The following is a 17,847-nucleotide window of genomic DNA, read 5'->3' as shown; positions in this document are numbered from 1 at the left end:
GCCATACCCTTGCTCCACTCTAATAGGTACCCACCACCCCCCCTCACTGGTTCCCAGCCTGGCTGAGGTCCTCAGCTCCCTGCTCACCTCCTTCCTGTTCCCTACCTACCTCAGCCAGATTGCACAGCCAGCCCCTGCCCCCAACACTTTCCATATCAGCTGCCAAACTGGTTCCTTTGTCTCCCTGGGGCTTCAGATTCTATTTGGGGGTCCTGACCTCCCTGGTTTCCTGACACCAGGACTATAAAAGGGGGTGTCCTCAGCAAATGCAATAATACCCCCCTCCCACCACTAGCACCATCATCATCCAGAGGAACTCCTACCTCCACATTTGAAATACAAGACTGCTGTGAACCTCTAATCTCTCCCCCCTACACCTGTGTCTCTCTCAGCACAGCCTTGGATGGAAAGGGCATGAGAAATGATCGCAGTGGGCTTCTGTATGTGAATTTGCTGTCTGGAACATAAAGACTCTATCACTGGAAAAAAAGATCAGGAACAAAACAGAAATGTCCAGTTCCACCACTCCTACTCAACTTAGTAATGGAAGTCCCACCCACAGTGATCAGACAAGGTGATGAAATAAAAGGCAACCAAATTGGAAAAGAGAGAGTAAAACTGTCACTATTCACAAACGACATGATATTGTACCTAGAAAACACTACAGACTCCATTAAAAATTACTAGACCTAATAAAGTAGCAAAGTAGCAGGGTACAAAATGAATATTCAGAAATTAATGACACTTTCATACATCAAAAATGAACTATCACAAAGAGAAACTGAGAAAACAATACCATTTACTGTTGCAACAACAACAAAAAATAAGGCAACTGCTAATAAGTTTAACTGAGTTAGAAGAACTGTACTTGGAAAAACCATGGGACACTGAAAAAAGATACTGGGGAAGATACAAATAAGTGGAAGCATATACCATGTTCATGGATTGGAAGAAGTAACATCATTAGAATGCCCATACTACCCAAAGCAATCTATAGCTTTAACATAATTTCTATTAAAATACCAATGGCATATTTCACAAATCTAGAACAAATATTTCAAAAATTATAAGGAACCAAAAAGGACACCTAATAGTCTCAGCAATCCTGAGAAAAAAGAACAAAGTTGGAGAAATCACAATACCAGATATCAAACTATACTATAAGGTCACTGTAATCAAAATAGCCTAGTACTGGCATAAGAATAGGCATATACATCAATGGAACAAAACAGAGAGCCCAGAAATAAACCCATGCATTTATGGGCAATTAATATTTGACAAAGGAACCAAGAATATACAATATAGACAGTTTCTTGAATAAATGGTGATGGAAAGTTGACTGGTACATGAAAATGAAACTAGACCACCATAAAAATCCTAGAAGAAAACATAGGCAGTAAAATCTCAGACATCTTGCATAGCAATTATTTTTGCTGATATACATCTGGGGGCAAGGGAAACAAAGGGAAAAATAAATAAATAGGACTATATCAAATTAAAAAGCTTCTATACAGCAATGAAACCATCAAAATGAAAAGGGAACCCACTGTATGGGAGAACACATTTGCCAATGAAACATCTGATAAGTAAGGGATTAATTTCCAAAATACATAAAACAACTTATAAAATTCAACTCCAGGAAGACAATCCAATTTAAAAAATGGGCAAAGGACCTGAATACCCACTTCTTCAAAGAGGACATACAAAGGCCAATAGATATATGAAAAGATATTCAACATTACTAATCATCAGATACCACCACATGAAATATCACCTCACACCTGACGGAATGTCTGTCATCAATAAATCAACAAACAACAAGTGCTGGCAAGGATGTGAAGAAAAGGGAACCCTGGTGTATTGTTAGTGGGAATGCAGACTGCAGTCACTGTTGAAAACACTACTATTGTTGTTGCAATAGTAAATGGTATTTAATGAAGTTTCCTCAAAAAAATTGAAAAGGGAACTTTTCTTTTTAAATAAAAGGGAAAGTCCTTGTGGCCCAGCAATTCCACTTCTGGAAACATATCCTAAGAATCCTAAAACACCAATTCAGAAGAATTGTTCTTAGCAGCATTATTTAAAGTAGCCAAGATCTGGAAACATCCTACCTGACCATCAGTAGAGAAGATAAAAAAGCTATGGTACATGTACACAACTGAATACTATGCAGCACTAAAAAAAAGAATTCTTACCCTTTGTGACAGCATGGATGGACCTGGAAACTATTATGGTAGGTGAAGTAAGTCAGGCACTGAAAGACCAATACGACATGGTCTCATTTATATGTGGACTCTAATGAACAAAGTAAACTGATGATCAAAATAAAAACAGAGGCATGGACACATGTGACTATTTGGGGGGGGGGGTGCAGGGTTGAGACTGGATGAAAGAAGGTGAAAGGATTAGCAAAAGAACATATATGCATGGCCCAGGCACAAGGACAAAGGGTGGAGTTTGCCTGAAGGAGTGGGAGCAGGGCGGAGTGGAGGTGGGCAAAAGGGGAAAAATGGGACAATTCTAATAGCATAAACAATAAAAATATAATTTAAAAATTAAGTGCACAACAAATGCGTCTTGGTTCTTGAAGTATTTTTTAAGAAACAGGAGATAGTGCATTTTCAAAATATCATTCAATTTTGTACTACAAATTCTCTAACATAGTTTCTCCAAAGCTCTTTAAAAAATTATATTAAACAAAAAAACTTCACAAATAATTAGAACTAGATGATGCTATATAGCAATTTTTGACACATCTGTGCTCAGAAGAAATTCTTAATGCCAGCTATTAATTAAGGGGCTCTGGGCAAAATAATAGACAAAATTCAGTTTGTCTATCTTCTGGGATAAGCACAAATGACTAATACAAGTGAAATCAATCAGTGGTTGCAGAAATGAGGGAAGGAATAGAGTCTGGTCACCTGTCTAGGTGTATTATGGGCAATAGTAAACTACCAATGTATTTCTGCACAGTATTTTATAGAGATAAATATGGAAGAGAAGAGTTTGGTGTCTAGGACTTCTATGAAGATTAAATGAGAGAAACTGACATATAGTATTTAATGACAATTTTACATTATTAGCACATCACCATTTTTATAACCTCACAGTAAGTAAAAATTATTCATACTTTTACAAAAAAGGATAGATTTAGGGAGATAAAGTGATTTACTGAAATTTCATGTAGCTGGTAACCTGAAGGACAAACTAAAACCCTTCTTAATGCCAAGTGCAGTTTTTTAAGTGCAGTGAAGTACATGAGTAAATACATCAAAAGAGAAACTGGATGTTAACTTTTATTGAGCCACCTAAGACTTCATCTGCACAACTCTGAAGGAACAACTGAAGCTCAGCAAAGTTAAGAATATTGCCAAAGTTTACACAGCCAGTAAGTAGCAAGTCTGCTGCAGACAAAGCCCAAATTCCACTCAATACTGCAGCCAGTAGGTGATGAGAAAAAAAAACAAAGCACCTTGCCACTTAGTATTATTACTATTGCTTTTCAACAATGAAGCAAAACAGAGCTGGGATACTGCTCATCTGTCTTTTATTAGGTAGCTCCCTGACAGGTCCTGCCTACTGGGAAACTAGAGAAAGCTGAAGAAGTGGAGAAGGGGCTCTCCTCTTCCTGATTTTGTTTGCTGTACCGGAGTCACCTAAATCATACCTTCACCTTGGCAGCAGATTTCACTTTCCAAGTTCCTTTCACACTCCAAGAACCAGCTTCCTTGGCCACCATTCAGATTCAGTAGAATCAACACTTCAGAGTCTGAGTGACAGCTCCTTAAGACCCCTATTCTGAGCTCCTTAGGTGCCAGGAGTAGCTGGGTTCTGAGCTCCTAGAGAGGGTCTATAGGAGCATCCTCTTTCTCCAAGCTTCCAGGTTCTGCAAATTCAGCCTCTGGGGTGGGTGGTAGGTACTTCCCCGTAATTACTACTTTCTGCTCAATCCCAATGTTCCTTTAGTTTTTTCAATTCCCTAGTACTTGTGGAGTGAGTTCCCTTATACCAAATTTTCAGTTTAAAAAAACGTAAAACCATCCTGGCTGGTGTGGCTCAGTGGATTGAGCCCTGGCCTGTGAATCAAAGGGTCACCAGTTCAATTCCCAGCCTAGGGCACATGCCTAGGTCACAGGCCAGATCCCCAGTGGGGGGCATATGAGAGGCAACCCCACACTAATGTTTCTTTCCCCCTCTCTTCCTCTCTCTAAAAATAAATAATTAAAATCTTCTTTTATTTAAAAATATTTTATTTATTTATCTTTAGAAGGGAAGGGAAGGAGAGAAGGAGAGAAATATCAATGTATGGTTGCCTCTCACAAGTCCCCTGCTGGGAACTGGCCTGCAACCCAGGCATGTTCCCTGACTGGGAATCGAACCGCAAATGTGTGGTTCACAGGCCTGCGCTCAATCCAATGAGCTACACTAGCCAGGACAGGGCAAAATCTTCTTCTTCTTTTTTTTTTTAAGTGTGGTTTTGGCTTTCCTGACTAAACCCTGATTGATAAAATACTTTCAGATGATAAATCTCAGACTGATTATAGACACCCAATACATATACACTTCTATATTTATTCATATCACCAAAAAGGAACCAACATTATATCTAATATTTCCTTAGTACTTATAAAGTATATTAAGTGTTTTAATATATATTCAAAGAGTATTCTAAGATATTCTGAATTTAGGAATGAATTCTAGACTCAGTACATTTCACTTTTTCTCACCACAAATCATTTTAAGCTATCACAGAAATTTGTTCAACATTGGTTGGCCTTTCCATTCTAACCTAGGTGACCCAAGTCAAAATGCTTGAAGGAGTACCAAAATTTGAAATTAGTGATTCTGGCTAAACATGAATATCTTGAAAAGATACTTGGTAATGCATATGCAAAAAGTAATAGATTGTTATAAAAAAAGATTTACTTTAAAGATAGCTCAAATAGTATAAAAATGCACTTAATGTGACTAGCAGCTATACAGTTGATTACTTCTGGTCTTCTCTCAACTCCCAAATCCTCTAGGTCTTTGGTCTCTCCCACCTCAGTCAACAGTTTCCGGGGCCCAAAATCTTGTAGTCATTCTTGACTACTCCCTCCTTCCTTCTCAAATTCCATATCCTTTCTTTCAGCAAATCCTGTTGGTTCTATCTTCACACTATATCCAGAACCCATGCACTTCTCACTACATGCACATGCTATCTCTCTGGTCCAAGGAACTAACAATTTTGCCTGGATTATTGCAATAGCCTTCTAACTGGCCTCCCTGCTTTTACCCTCACCCACCTATAGCATATTCTCACCAGAGCAGCCGAACTGATAATAAAAAGCTTATGAGAGCACATCACTCCTCTGTTCTAAACCTTCCAATGACTCCCCAACTCCCTCAGAGTAAAAAAGCTGAGGTCTGCAATGGCCCACAAACCTCCAAAATCCTTCACTCCACCCATACTGGCCTCCTTGCTCCTTAAACATGCCAGGACAGGCCTGATGCAGGACCTTTGCATTTACAGATCCTCTGCCTGTATGACTTGATACCATATCTCTTCCAAGCGGTTACTCAAATATCCCTTTTCTTATTTCCAGTGTTCCCACTCACCCTATTTAAAATTGTTAATACCATCCCCATCCCTAGCATTCCTATCCTCCTTCCCTGGTATTTTATTCCTTTTTAGCACCTGTCATACTGTAATTTGATATATAGTTTAGTATTTATTTTATTGCCTGCCACTTGCTCCATAAAGGCAAAGGTATTAGTGTTTTTCATTCTGTATTTCTAGCACCTACCTATGGTGCTTGGCACATAATTGGTACTAAATAAGTATTTGCTGACGAAATGACAACATAGCACAAAGAATTAAAATGGTGTACCAACCAATTCCTTTTCCTTTTATATACAAATAAATCTTTTCCAAAAGGGCTGCTATGCATAAACTATTCCATTTCCTTATCTCAACATAACTGAAATGATACAAAAACCACACCACTTCCTTTTGCTAGCTTTGGGCACTAACTTGTGTCAAGACTCAGTGAGGAAAATTTTCCACTGTTTTCACTGCACTTACTTAACTTTGAGATACAAATTCAAAAGGCTTGTATAAGTAAATATCACTTCCCAAGATCTAAAATATTGCTCAAGGCAAACAATGGCTTATACTCTTATATAGTACCACACAGTTATAGCAAGATAAATAATTGGGGAAATGATCACAGACAAAAAGAAAACACAGTCAGTACTTTCTCTGATACAGGCAATGTGGTCTGAAAAAGGGAATTTCAAAGTAGCATCTAAACTCATCCTCAGTCTTTTCAGTACATACACACAAGATTCAGTAGTAACTCTTTTTACATAAATTTTAAGTCACAAAGGCCCTGAATAAGACCAGATGGTGTAAAATTCAGATTGTTAACAATTCTTTCCTGAGAAGCATAAATAACAAACTATAGCAAACTAAACCTTGCATACCTGGTAGGTGTAAGAAAGAACACCTTCAAGATCATAAATTCCTGTTTAGTGAAGCACTTGAAAATCCAGTAAGAGTTTTTCCATCTTGTGATGAAACATCTAAATTTTCTTTATGTCAGAATACCTCTTCAGGTTAAAATTTGCTGTTTAGTGCTTTCATGAAGAAGTTCTGTGACATGGGATAAATTTGACACTAACCTGCTGACAACATACACTATTGCTTTTCATAGTTCAATTTTCTATAATGTATAAAGTAAGTCTATTTGTATAATTTTCTTATTTTCCATTCAACATTGTGAGTTCCATGATGGATACATAGTGTTCCTTATAATTAATTTTCATTTTTATGTAGTATTCCATTCTAACAACAACTTAAGCTATATCTATCCATTCAATCTGATGGACATTTCAGGTTGCTTTCATGTTTTGGTATTACAAATAATGCTGCAATAAATAAACTCAAACAGACTTCCGCCAAGATGGAGGCATAGGTGGAAACACTGTGCCTCCTCTCAGAACCAAGTTTAAAGCCAACAAAGTTTCATTAACAAAAACGCAGCCAAAACACAGAAAATTGAACTATACAGAAGTCCAACAACAATGAACCTTTCAACCGGACCAGTAAGAGGAGCAGAGTCAGCAGTGGAGCGGTCGGGCAGAAAAGATCTCCCAACCCAGGCACTCAGGATGCTGTGGGGGGATCCCAGGTGTGGGGTAGCAATAGGCAGACCTAGTGAGGGCACAAGGCAGCAGGATGAACTCGATCACACAATCGCACACGCAGATAAACCAGTGAGGGAGCGAGCAGTGAGACAGCACAAGCCCCAGCGGCAGAAAGCAGCAGAGGGGATCGCCATTGCCCCTCTCTGACCCCGCCCCCACATCCAGTGTCACAACACAGTGACTTAGTTGCCCTGCTCTGGTGAACACCTAGGGCTCCGATCCTGATACGTAACAGGCACGAACAGCCCAAAAGATGGCGCAAGAACTCAAAGTCCCAGAGCCAATAACTCTAAGCAACCGAGAAATAGCCAGCCTCTCAGAAGCACAGTTCAAGACACTGTTTATCAGGATGTTCACAGAACTGGTTGATTATAGTCACAAATTAGAGGAACATATGAAGGCTAAACTAATTGACATGAAGGGACATGCACAGGAAACCAATAGTGATGGAAAGGAAACTGGGACTCAAATCAGTGGAATGGACCAGAAGGAAGAACGAAACATCCAACCAGAAAGGAATGAAGAAATGAGAATTCAAAAAAATGAGGAGAGGCTTAGGAACCTCCAGGACATCTTTAAACGTTCCAACATACGAATTATAGGGGTACCAGAAGGGGAAGAGGAACAGTCACGAGTGGAAAACTTATTTGAACAAATAATAAAGGAGAATTTCCCCAATATGGCAAAGGTAATAGACTTCCAGGAAATCCAGGAAGCTCAGAGAGTCCCAAACAAGTTGGACCCAAGAAGGAACATACCAAGGCACATCATAATTACATTAGCCAAGATTAAAATGAAGGAGAGGATCCTAGAAGCAGCAAGAGATAAGGGGACAGTCACCTACAAAGGAGTTCCCATCAGACTGTCAGCTGATTTCTCAAAAGAGACCTTACAGGGAAGAAGGGGCTGGAAAGAAGTATGCCAAGTCATGAAATCCAAAGACCTACAGCCAAGATTGCTCTATCCAGCAAAACTTTCATTTAGAATGGAAGGACAGATAAAGTGCTTCTCAGATAAGATCAAATTCAAGGAGTTCATCATCACCAAGCCCTTATTATATGAAATGTTAAAGGGACTCATCTAAGAAAAAGAAGATAAAAAATATGAACACTGAAAGGACAGCAAACTCAGTTATTAACAACCACACCTAAAACAAAAGCAAAGTAAGAGGCCAGCTAGATCAGGAGCAGAACCATAGAAATGGGAGAAGATACAGAGAGTAAGTAGCAAAGATGGTAGGTAGAAAATGGACAGGGGGGAGGGCAGGAATAGTAGGGGAAATATAGAATCTAAAGAACTTGAGACACGTGGACATAAACTAAAGGGAGGGGAATAGTGGGGAAGGGAGTGTGCAGGGTGGAGGGGAATGAAGGGGGGGAATTAGAACAACTGTAATGGCATAATCAATAAAATATATTAAAAAAATAAACTCAAACAGATGTTTTTGTTGTTTTTTTTGTTTTGTTTTTGCAAATAAATCTATAGGATAGATTCCCAGAAGTGGAATTCTGGGTCTAGAAGTAATTTTGGTAGATATTTTGGTCATCCCCATTAGGATTATACCATTTTGCACTTTCAAATACACCATACTGACGTAAGAACAATTTTTAAATATTCCCAAACGACAAGAAATTAATTTAACATATGTAACGACACATTATGTATAGAAAGCCTAAATATCCGGTGTGCCAATTCTTCCTAAAACAATTACAAATTTAATGAAACTCTTTATCACATTAAAGTTCCCCTCTCTAATCTTGGTTTTTGTGAGTTTTCATCACAAATGGGACTGAATTTCATCAAATGTTTTTTACATTTGCATTAATAAAATTAGCACATTGTCTTGGATTCCTGAAATAAATTTGAATTTGTCATTATTGAATAATAAAGAATTTATTATTCTTTATTATTAGGTCTCTGTCTCCCTTTCCTGGGAGGGGACCTCTAAATTGTTGGAATTACTTGGGTAACAGGAGTGTCTTTGTTTTTCACAAGTCTCATGCCTGAGTTTATGCTAATGGATAACTCAGAATGGGGGTCAGCCTCAAGAGAAAGACCAATCCTATCATTAGAGGGCTGGAGCTTTCAGCCAGTCCAACTTCCTAGGAGAAAGGGCTCAAGGCCAGGTTCAATCACATGGCCAATTCAATCATGCCTACACAATGAAACTTCAACAAAAACTCTGTACACCATAGCCTGGATAAGATCCCTGGTTGGTGAATATATCTATGTGCTAGCAGGACGACACACTCTGATTCCAGTGAGCAGGGCATGGAAGCTCCACCTCTGAAACCCTCCCAGACCTCACTCTATATATCTCTTTCACTTGGGTGATTCCAGTATGTATCCTTTACAATAAAACTATCATAAGTATACTACTTTCTTAACACTTGTGAGTCGCTTTAGCAAACTGTCAAACCTAAGTGGAGTTGTAGGAATCCTCCTAGATTTGTAGCCTGTTAGAAGTGTTGAGTAGCTTGGGGAATCTCCAAACTTGTGACTGGAATCTCAAATGAGGGCAATCTTATTGGGGACTGTGCCCTTAAACCTGTAGAATCTGACATTTACTCTGGGGAGGAAATATCACAATTGTATTTCATTATTGTATGTAAACATGATAATGTTTAAACACACTACTGGATTTGTTATGTTAGTATTTTGTTAGGTTTTGTTATCTATATTCATAAACAAGACTGGCCTATAATTTTTTCACATTCTACCCCTGTCTCATTTTGGTTATACTAGCCACATATAATAAACTGAGGAACTTTTCCTATTCTCTGGAACAGTTGGTATATTTGGATATATGTGCCACTTGAACAGTCAGACAGAAGTCATCTTCAAGATCATATGTGCCAAGGACTTAATCTGTGAATATATGGGAGGGGTCAGATCTTTCACTACAAATTAAATTTCTCTAGTAGTTATCTATTTGTTGTTAAATTTATTGTTTTTTTAATTGTCATTTTATTTTTAAAGAAACTTAAATTACTTTTTATTTTTCAACTACAGTTGACATACAATATCATATTTGTTTCAGATGTATACACCAGTGATTAGAAATGACATAACTTCATAAGAGACAAATATCCTCCCCATTCAATACACCATACACAATTATTATAATATTATTAACTATATTCCCTATGCACTATTTTACATTCCCATGATTATTCTTTCTTCATCCCTTCACTTTTTTCACCCATCCCTCGAACCCTCCTCCTGCTAAGCATCAAAATGGTTTCTGTATCTAAGAGTCTGTTTCTGTTAGGCTTGTTCACTTGTTTTTTTATATTCAATTGTTTAGAGATATGTATTTTTGCCACTTTATTGTTCATATTTTTTATCTTTTTTGTTTTTTCTTTTTAAAGAAGGCCTTTTAACATTTTATGTAAAACTGGTTTGGTGACAATGAACTTCTTAGCTTTTTCTTGTCTAGGAAACTCTTTACCTGTCCTTCAATTCTAAATGGTAGCTTTGCTGGGTAGAGTAATCTTGATCCTAGGTCCTTGCTTTTCATCATTTTGATTATTTATTTCTTGCCAATCACTTCTGACCTGCAAAGTTTCTGTTGAGAAATCAGCTGAAAGTCTTAGGGGAGCTCCCTTGCAGGTAACTAACTGCATTTCTCTGGCAACTTTTAAGACTCTCTTTGTCTTTAAACTTTCACATTTAATTATAATGTATCTTGGTGTGGGCCTCCTTGTATTCATCTTGTTTGGGACTCTCTGCACTTCCTGGGCTTGTATGTCTAGTTTCTTCATCAGGTTAGGAAAGTTTTTGTCATTATTTTTTCACATAGGTTTTCAATTTCTTGCTTTCTCTCTTCTTCCAGTATCCTATAACTTCTGACGCAAATGTTGGTATGCTTGACATTGTTCCAGAAGCTCCTTACACTATCCTCACTTTTTTTTATTCTTTTTTCTTTTCGCTGTTCTGATTCCCTGAAAATTATCTTTCATTTCAGTTAGGGTATCCTTCATTTCTGGCTGGTTCTTTTTATGGTTTCCATGTCCTTTTTTTTATGTTGTTAAAGCTCTAAGTTCATCTACTCTTCCTCTAAATTAATTCACTGAACATCCTTTATGACCAGTGTTTTGAGCTCTGCATCTGATAGATTGCTTGTCTCTATTTTTAGTTCTTTTTTCTAGAGGTTTGCTCTGTTCTTTCATTTGGGAAATGTTTGTCTCATTTTGGCAGCCTCCTTGTGTTCTGTTTCTATACATTAAACAGCTCCTGGGCTTGTTAGAGTGACCTACTACAGGAGGTGCCTTGTAGGGTTCAGTACACAAACTCTCCATTCACCTGGCTGGGCATTTCAGGTGCAAACATTCCCATGTGGACTGTGTATGCTCTCCTGTTGTACTTGAGTTTTGACTGTGGCTGGCACATCAGTGGGAGGGACTTACTCTCCTGGCTGACTGGCTAGGAGGACTGGCTGTGACCACTGTGCAGGATCAGTGTGTCAGGGCCCCCTCTACAAAGTAGGACTTACTTCAGCAGGGCTCTGGTGCCTACTGAGTCCGCCCCATGAATGTGTCCCTTGTGTGTTGGAAACCGCTCTGCCTGGGTTCAGAAATTTTAACTGCCCCCCATGGCTAAGGATGAGTGAGCGACCTCTGGAATGTGAGCTACAAGGAAACAAAGCCTGTCTTTGCTTACTCCCCTGCCCCCAATGCATGGTCAAATAGTCAGAGACAGGTAAGACCCCTCAGAGGAGGGGCAACCTAAGCCAGATTCGATCACTTGGGAGACTATCATGGAAGGACTCGGGGGGCTGTGACAAAGAGGGAGCAATGGACCCTTGCCCCCCCAGCTATGTGACACAGCTCGAGTCCCCATATCCTCTGGGAGAAGCACTTCCTGGCTCTAATCCACTTAAGCCTGAAAACCTCTGATGGGGGAGGTGTTGCAGCCTCTTGCCAGGCTAGGGTGGGATCCCGCATGATCAGGCATAAGAAAGAATTCCTAAGAAAGAAGTCCTGTGAAGCCTGCTTTGCTAAGAGTGCTTTCATTCATATGTTAAGGGTCCGAGCAGGAAATGAGTATGTCTCCCAAAGTTTCTGAAACCCCCTTTCCTGACAGACACTGACTCAGACTAAGCCCTTGGATTTCTCTGAAATGTTATCTACTGTTTGATCCTTACTGCCTGTATTCCTGTGTATTACAACCCAATAAAAGTCCTTGAGGAAGGGGCTCTTGGCTTTTCTCTTCTGAGAGTTTGCCCCCCCCCTCCCGCCTGCTCGCCAGCAGATCATGTCTTGGTAGTGTTGCTTACATCCATGGCGGACTGGGGGGACTTGCTGGCAAAGTTGCCCCCACACTTGTGGAGGTGGAAGGGTGGTGCTTCAATGTGGTCTGAAGCCGTCTACTGGGTACACTGGCTTTGGGGCCTCCTGGGAAGTAGAGGCCAAGTCAGCCATCACCTGTGTTCTGCCTGGAGCCAGGTGTCATGAGCTAGAAATCAATCTGCAGATGGCTACTACTTGTGCTGGGCTTGAAGGTGCACTGGAGAGGCTAAGCTGTAAACCAAGGCTGGCTGCCTCTGGTGTTGGACCTGGGGCCACTTAGCAAGAGATGTATAGCACGCCATAGTCAGATACTGCCTGTGTGAGATATTTTAGGAAAGCCTGAAGCATGAGCCAAGACAGGCGATTTGTAGGGAAAAGCCACTGGAAAAGACTTGGCTGGACCTGGTAGTTGGGAGGGGTAGATCCTTACAGAATCACCAGGCCAGGGGCAACAGTGATGATGGAGATTCATACCTGGTGCCTGCTTGCCAGCTCTGTGGGGTCAAGGATTCAGAAAAGAAACAATAGCCTCTGCCAGCACTTCTGTCTGGGAGAAAGCAGTCCCTCTAGATCTTTCCAATTCCAGACACTTTAGTTCCTGTATGTTCCTGGTGTCTTTTGAGCTGTTGCAGGAACTCAGACATAGTGAGTCCAAGCAAGTCCACATGTAAGCACTTCAAGTGGAACTGCCTGGGGCTCCATCGGTCCTTCATCCTCTCAGCCACAATCCCCGCTGGTTTTCACCAACAGAAGTTATAGTGGCTTCTTTTCCTAGCACTGCAACCCTGGCCTGGGGGGCCTGGTATGGGGCTGCAACTCTTCGCTCCTCAGAGGATACCTCTGTAGCTGAGATATCCCTCTCGATTTTTACTCCCTAAACATGGGTATGGGACCAGCAATGTGTCCACCCCTCCTACCATTCTCAATATGGCTTCTTCTTTATATCCTTAGTTGTAGGTGTTCCATTCAGCTAGATTTCAGGCAGCTCTGAATGATGGTTGTTCTATTGTTTAGTTGTAATTTTGATATGGCTGTGGGAGGATGCAAGTACCACATTTATGTATGCTACAGCCTTGAAAGGAAGCCTGGGATTGAAAATTGCCATTTTATTTGAGTTGTAGAATGTATTTGTATAGTTACTCAAGGTATTTTCTTATTTTTAAAAATTCTCTTTTATATCTGATGTTGTCACCTCCCTTATATTCCCAATACTATTTGTGCTTTCTGGGTTTTTTTGATCAATCGATTAGATGTTTTGTTTATCAGTCTGTTCAAGAAGCCAACTTTTACCTTTGTTAATCTTGCCCACTGAATCTTTAAAAAGATTTTTTCATTAATTTCAGACCCCATTTCTATCACTCATTAGCTAGAAGCTTGGATAAGTTTCTCTTTGTGCCATAGTTTTCTCATCTGTAAAGTGGGAAAAACCACAGACCGTATAGGGCTGGTGTGAAGATGAAATGAAAAAAACCTTGTAAAGTTAGCAGAATGATGTATAGTACACAGCACGCACTCTATAGATGCTAGCTTTTATCTTTATCATCTATTTTACTTCATATTTAAATGAGTGCACAAGCCTTCACTATGTCACACAAGTTTTAATATATCCTAATTTTCTTAATTTAATTCTAAGTATTTCTTGATTTGCATTATTTTATTTTTGACTAGTGGGATAAAAGACATGCTTTTAAATTTTGAAATGTGTGTCTGTATATACTGTTTGCTAATCATTTTTAACTTAAATGCATTTTTCAACAGAAAATATTGTTGATATAATTATTTGAAATGTATTAGAACTTGGTGGACAGACTAGTAAATGGTCACTTTTAATAAAATGCTAACTTCTAAAACCAAACCTAACTTCTAAAACCAAATAACTGTATCATGTTCTCTACTTAAAAATCTACAAATCTCCTCAGTTCAGAGGATGGAATTAACAAGACAGAAGAACTGTTATAAACTGGCCTTTGCTTGGCTAATACTGTCCTTCCAGTCCACCATACCTTTACAATGATCCAACTATACTGAAATCACTGTAGCCTCTCTACCTTTATAGGCATTCCCGTTTAGACTTTCATTTCTTTGCACTCTTTGCTTTGTTATCCATCAGGTTAACTATAGTTCATTCTTCAAGACCTGGGCTATAGGTAATTTTTATAAGCACTCTCTAACCCATATTCATCAGGCTAAGTGAGAGCTCATCTCTATATTTCAAGTGTACCCAGAATATGCTCCATAGCTGTTTCACACTTCTTGACTAACATTTTTCAAAAACTATTTATTAATTACTTGGTATGTGCCACACACTGATCATACAATAGTAAATGAGACAGATATGATTCCTCTGCTTAAGAGGCTTATTTAGTCAAGTGATTTTTTAAACTTATCTTGCATCAGTTACTATAATCTCCATTTTCTAGCACATTACTGTAGGGAACTGTTTCCAGTGGCACAGAAATGTAGCTCAGCCACCACGTGGGAAACCAGTGGGGAGTGAGTGGCATGCAGAACCACACCTACAGAGAGGTTTTCCCATGGGGAATCAAGCCTGCATTGTACCCAGACTGCTATGAGACCTACTTTTGCTAAAACTCCCTCACCCTGAATTGAGGCAGAGAGTGCTTACTGTAACATCCTAAAGTCTGTGCTAAACCTCCCAAGTATGGAGTGTGATCAGTTCAACCACTTTTCCCCCTGGTCTGTAACATCCTTTTCTTTGAAGTAATTAGCAACATTCTTTCCTTTGTTATCAGTAAAAGGTAATCACCTACATCAACATGTATATAGTAAATGAGGACCACCTTCCAGGTAATGTACCCAGAAAAGCAATAAAAGCCTGTCCAGGCAGGGGCCAGGAACCTCTGGCCCTCTCACTCTCTCTCACTTAGAAGGCAGCTGAATCATCCTTTTTTCTCCATAGGATTTCTGTTGTCCATGTGTATTGTTCAGTAGCAGACACAACATACACGGATCCTGTAGGCCAGGATCCACCTCATATCACTAAGCAAACCAATAAATGTTTCATAATTGAATGAAAGAAATAAAAAATATCAGTATCTTGTTAAGGGAAACATAATTAGGGAGCTAAAGCAACTATAAAAATTATATAACATATTCTTAACAGTTCTTTAAAGTACAATGACAAATGAAATGGCATCTCCCAAACATTACAGTTATAGCCACTTACTGTTCTGGGGGTATCTGGCCAGATTGCTAGGGAGTGGGGTCAGTAAGCACCATAGACAGCCAATGCAAGACAGATTTCCACACCCCCCCCAAAGGGTAAACAAACCAGCATGTGATGCCCCACCCCAGGTGGAGACACTGCCCAGGGCTAGAAATCCTCCTCTCCCCACTTCCAGATCATGGCGGCAGGAGGAGGGCCACAGATGCTGCATAGGCTGAAGAGTGTGATGGACACTAGCTTGGATTGGATGAGAATTTGGATGTTTTTGCTGCACATAGGGTTTGGGGCTCAGACTTTTAAACAAAGGGCGAGTGGAGACTTGGCCCTTTTTGCTTTCTGCAGATTCTTGCTCACCCAGTTAGGGGGCCAAGTATACCCAGGCTGGTAGACCCGGGAGACTGTGTGGTCTAGCAGCAATCTCAGGCCCCTCCCAGCACAAGAAGTACTGGCAGTGTGGGCGACTGGTACTGTACTGCACAGTTCTGCTCAGCCGGGTGCATGGAGACACTGGTATGCTGATGGTTGGAGAGATGGGGTGCAAGTCCTGGGCCAGAGGGTAGGGTGTGGAAGAAAGGGCAGCATACAACAAGTAGGACCCCAGAGAGTACACAGTCTTCAGAAAGATGCCTGAGCCTGGACTGCAACCAGGAACTAGCTAAAATGCCTGAATGATCATGCTGCAGCTACCTGTGCTTCCCAAAGGATGGTATTTTTTAATGGGAAGAACACTGGGCCCAGTCTAGGACTGGTTTGGCCAGGCAAAAGGGGCAGGGTTATTTTTCTTTGGGGATTTTAAAAGGAAAGGGCTCTAAGTCAGAAGCCTGCCACTCTTCCAACATTACATAGCTTTTGAATAAATGACTCCTTTCCTTTTTCACCAAACCTCTGCCTCTAGTGTTTGCCTACTGGGCAGTGGGCAGTAGAAAACCACCTATTGTTTAGTAATATTACTACTGACCCAACAATCTCTAAGTACTAGCTCAAGAACTCTGCTCCCATAATCACCACCCTCTAGTTCATGGGTGTCCAACCTTTTGGTGTTTCTGGGTCACATTGGAAGAACAGTTGTCTTGAGCTGCATATTAAATACACTGTGATACATAATCACAAAAAAATCTCATAATGTTTTAGTTTATGATTCTGTGTTGGACCACGTTCATAGCCATCCTGCGCTGCACCCATTCAGCAAGCCAGAGGTTGGACACTCCTGCTCTAGTTATTTTTAGACACCAGAGAAAAGAAGTTTAGCTCTGAGTCATAAAATGGAGAACCTTAGTGTACTCAAAAGACTTCTTCACAAAACATATCTGGCTTACTCCTATTTTGAATGAACTTGGCTCTAAGCTTATTAGCTTTTTCTTAAAATACTGGGTTTTTTTATACTATGGAGTAAGAAACCTAATATATTTGACATACTTGATATATATTAACTGATTTAATCCCAATATAGTAGAACATTACCTGTGCTAACTTTAATGAGACAAGTTATATGTAACTTTATAAAGTTAAACCTGAAAATCATGAAGTATTACATAATTTTTAAAAGATATTAAAAAATCAAAATATTCTACTAATACAGGTAGAGCAAACCTGACTACAAAGTGGAGGTCAATGAGATGAAAATGGGATGAAGGGGAAGGTGGTAAGGAGGTCAACTGGGTGGCGGGGCAGTGAAGGAGAACTTAGGCCTTGGTATATACAGTTCAATGTTTTATATAAGAACTTATTCATGTCTTGCTTATGTAATCTTTAAAAAATTAAAAGTTGTTCTGAAAAGAGAGAATCAGACCTCCCCTAAGTCCTAAAGGGTAAAGAAAGGGAGAAAAGGGAAGAAAAGAAGAAAAGGCAGGAAGTAGATGGAGCTCAGAGAAATTGGAAATTCTACTTGAGAGACAGACACTGCAAATTACAAATAGTTGAAAGAAGTATTAGGATGAAGGAAGAAGATATGAATTGAACTGTCACTATAGAATATAAAAAATGCTATCATAAATCTTGTGGTATGCTCTCTTCACAGTACCATGCACAATTGGAAAAAAAACACCTTAAATCTAAAAACATCGAAACTGGAGAATGATCAAATTAAGAAAGCCAGGAACATATCTACCAAACTTAAATTAAGAAAAGAGTTATGACTTCTTGGTTATGAAAAGGCAGTCTGAATTGAAGAGACTGGGAATA

General features: G+C 39.6%; 1 protein-coding gene across 3 annotated transcripts in view; it reads right to left on the bottom strand.

Annotated features, from left to right (window-relative positions):
• Nucleotides 1-17,847, bottom strand: part of BMPR1A (bone morphogenetic protein receptor type 1A) — a 160,480-nt gene that overhangs the window by 64,222 nt on the left and 78,411 nt on the right. Inside the window, exon 3 of one of the 3 annotated variants that reach the window (XM_037049381.1) lies at nucleotides 110-229. The exons of the other annotated variants lie outside the window; for them this stretch is intronic. The gene's annotated coding sequence lies outside the window, so the exon portion shown is untranslated. The remainder of the gene's footprint in view (nucleotides 1-109; nucleotides 230-17,847) is intronic. 3 annotated transcript variants of the gene reach the window in all.

The sequence above is a fragment of the Sturnira hondurensis genome, unplaced genomic scaffold (assembly GCF_014824575.4).
Source record: "Sturnira hondurensis isolate 20B ecotype Veracruz unplaced genomic scaffold, ASM1482457v3 Scaffold0006496, whole genome shotgun sequence".
In the NCBI taxonomy this organism is placed as follows: domain Eukaryota; kingdom Metazoa; phylum Chordata; class Mammalia; order Chiroptera; family Phyllostomidae; genus Sturnira; species Sturnira hondurensis.
The sequence above is the reverse complement of the archived record's forward strand: the minus strand, read 5'-3'. Positions and strand labels throughout refer to the sequence as shown.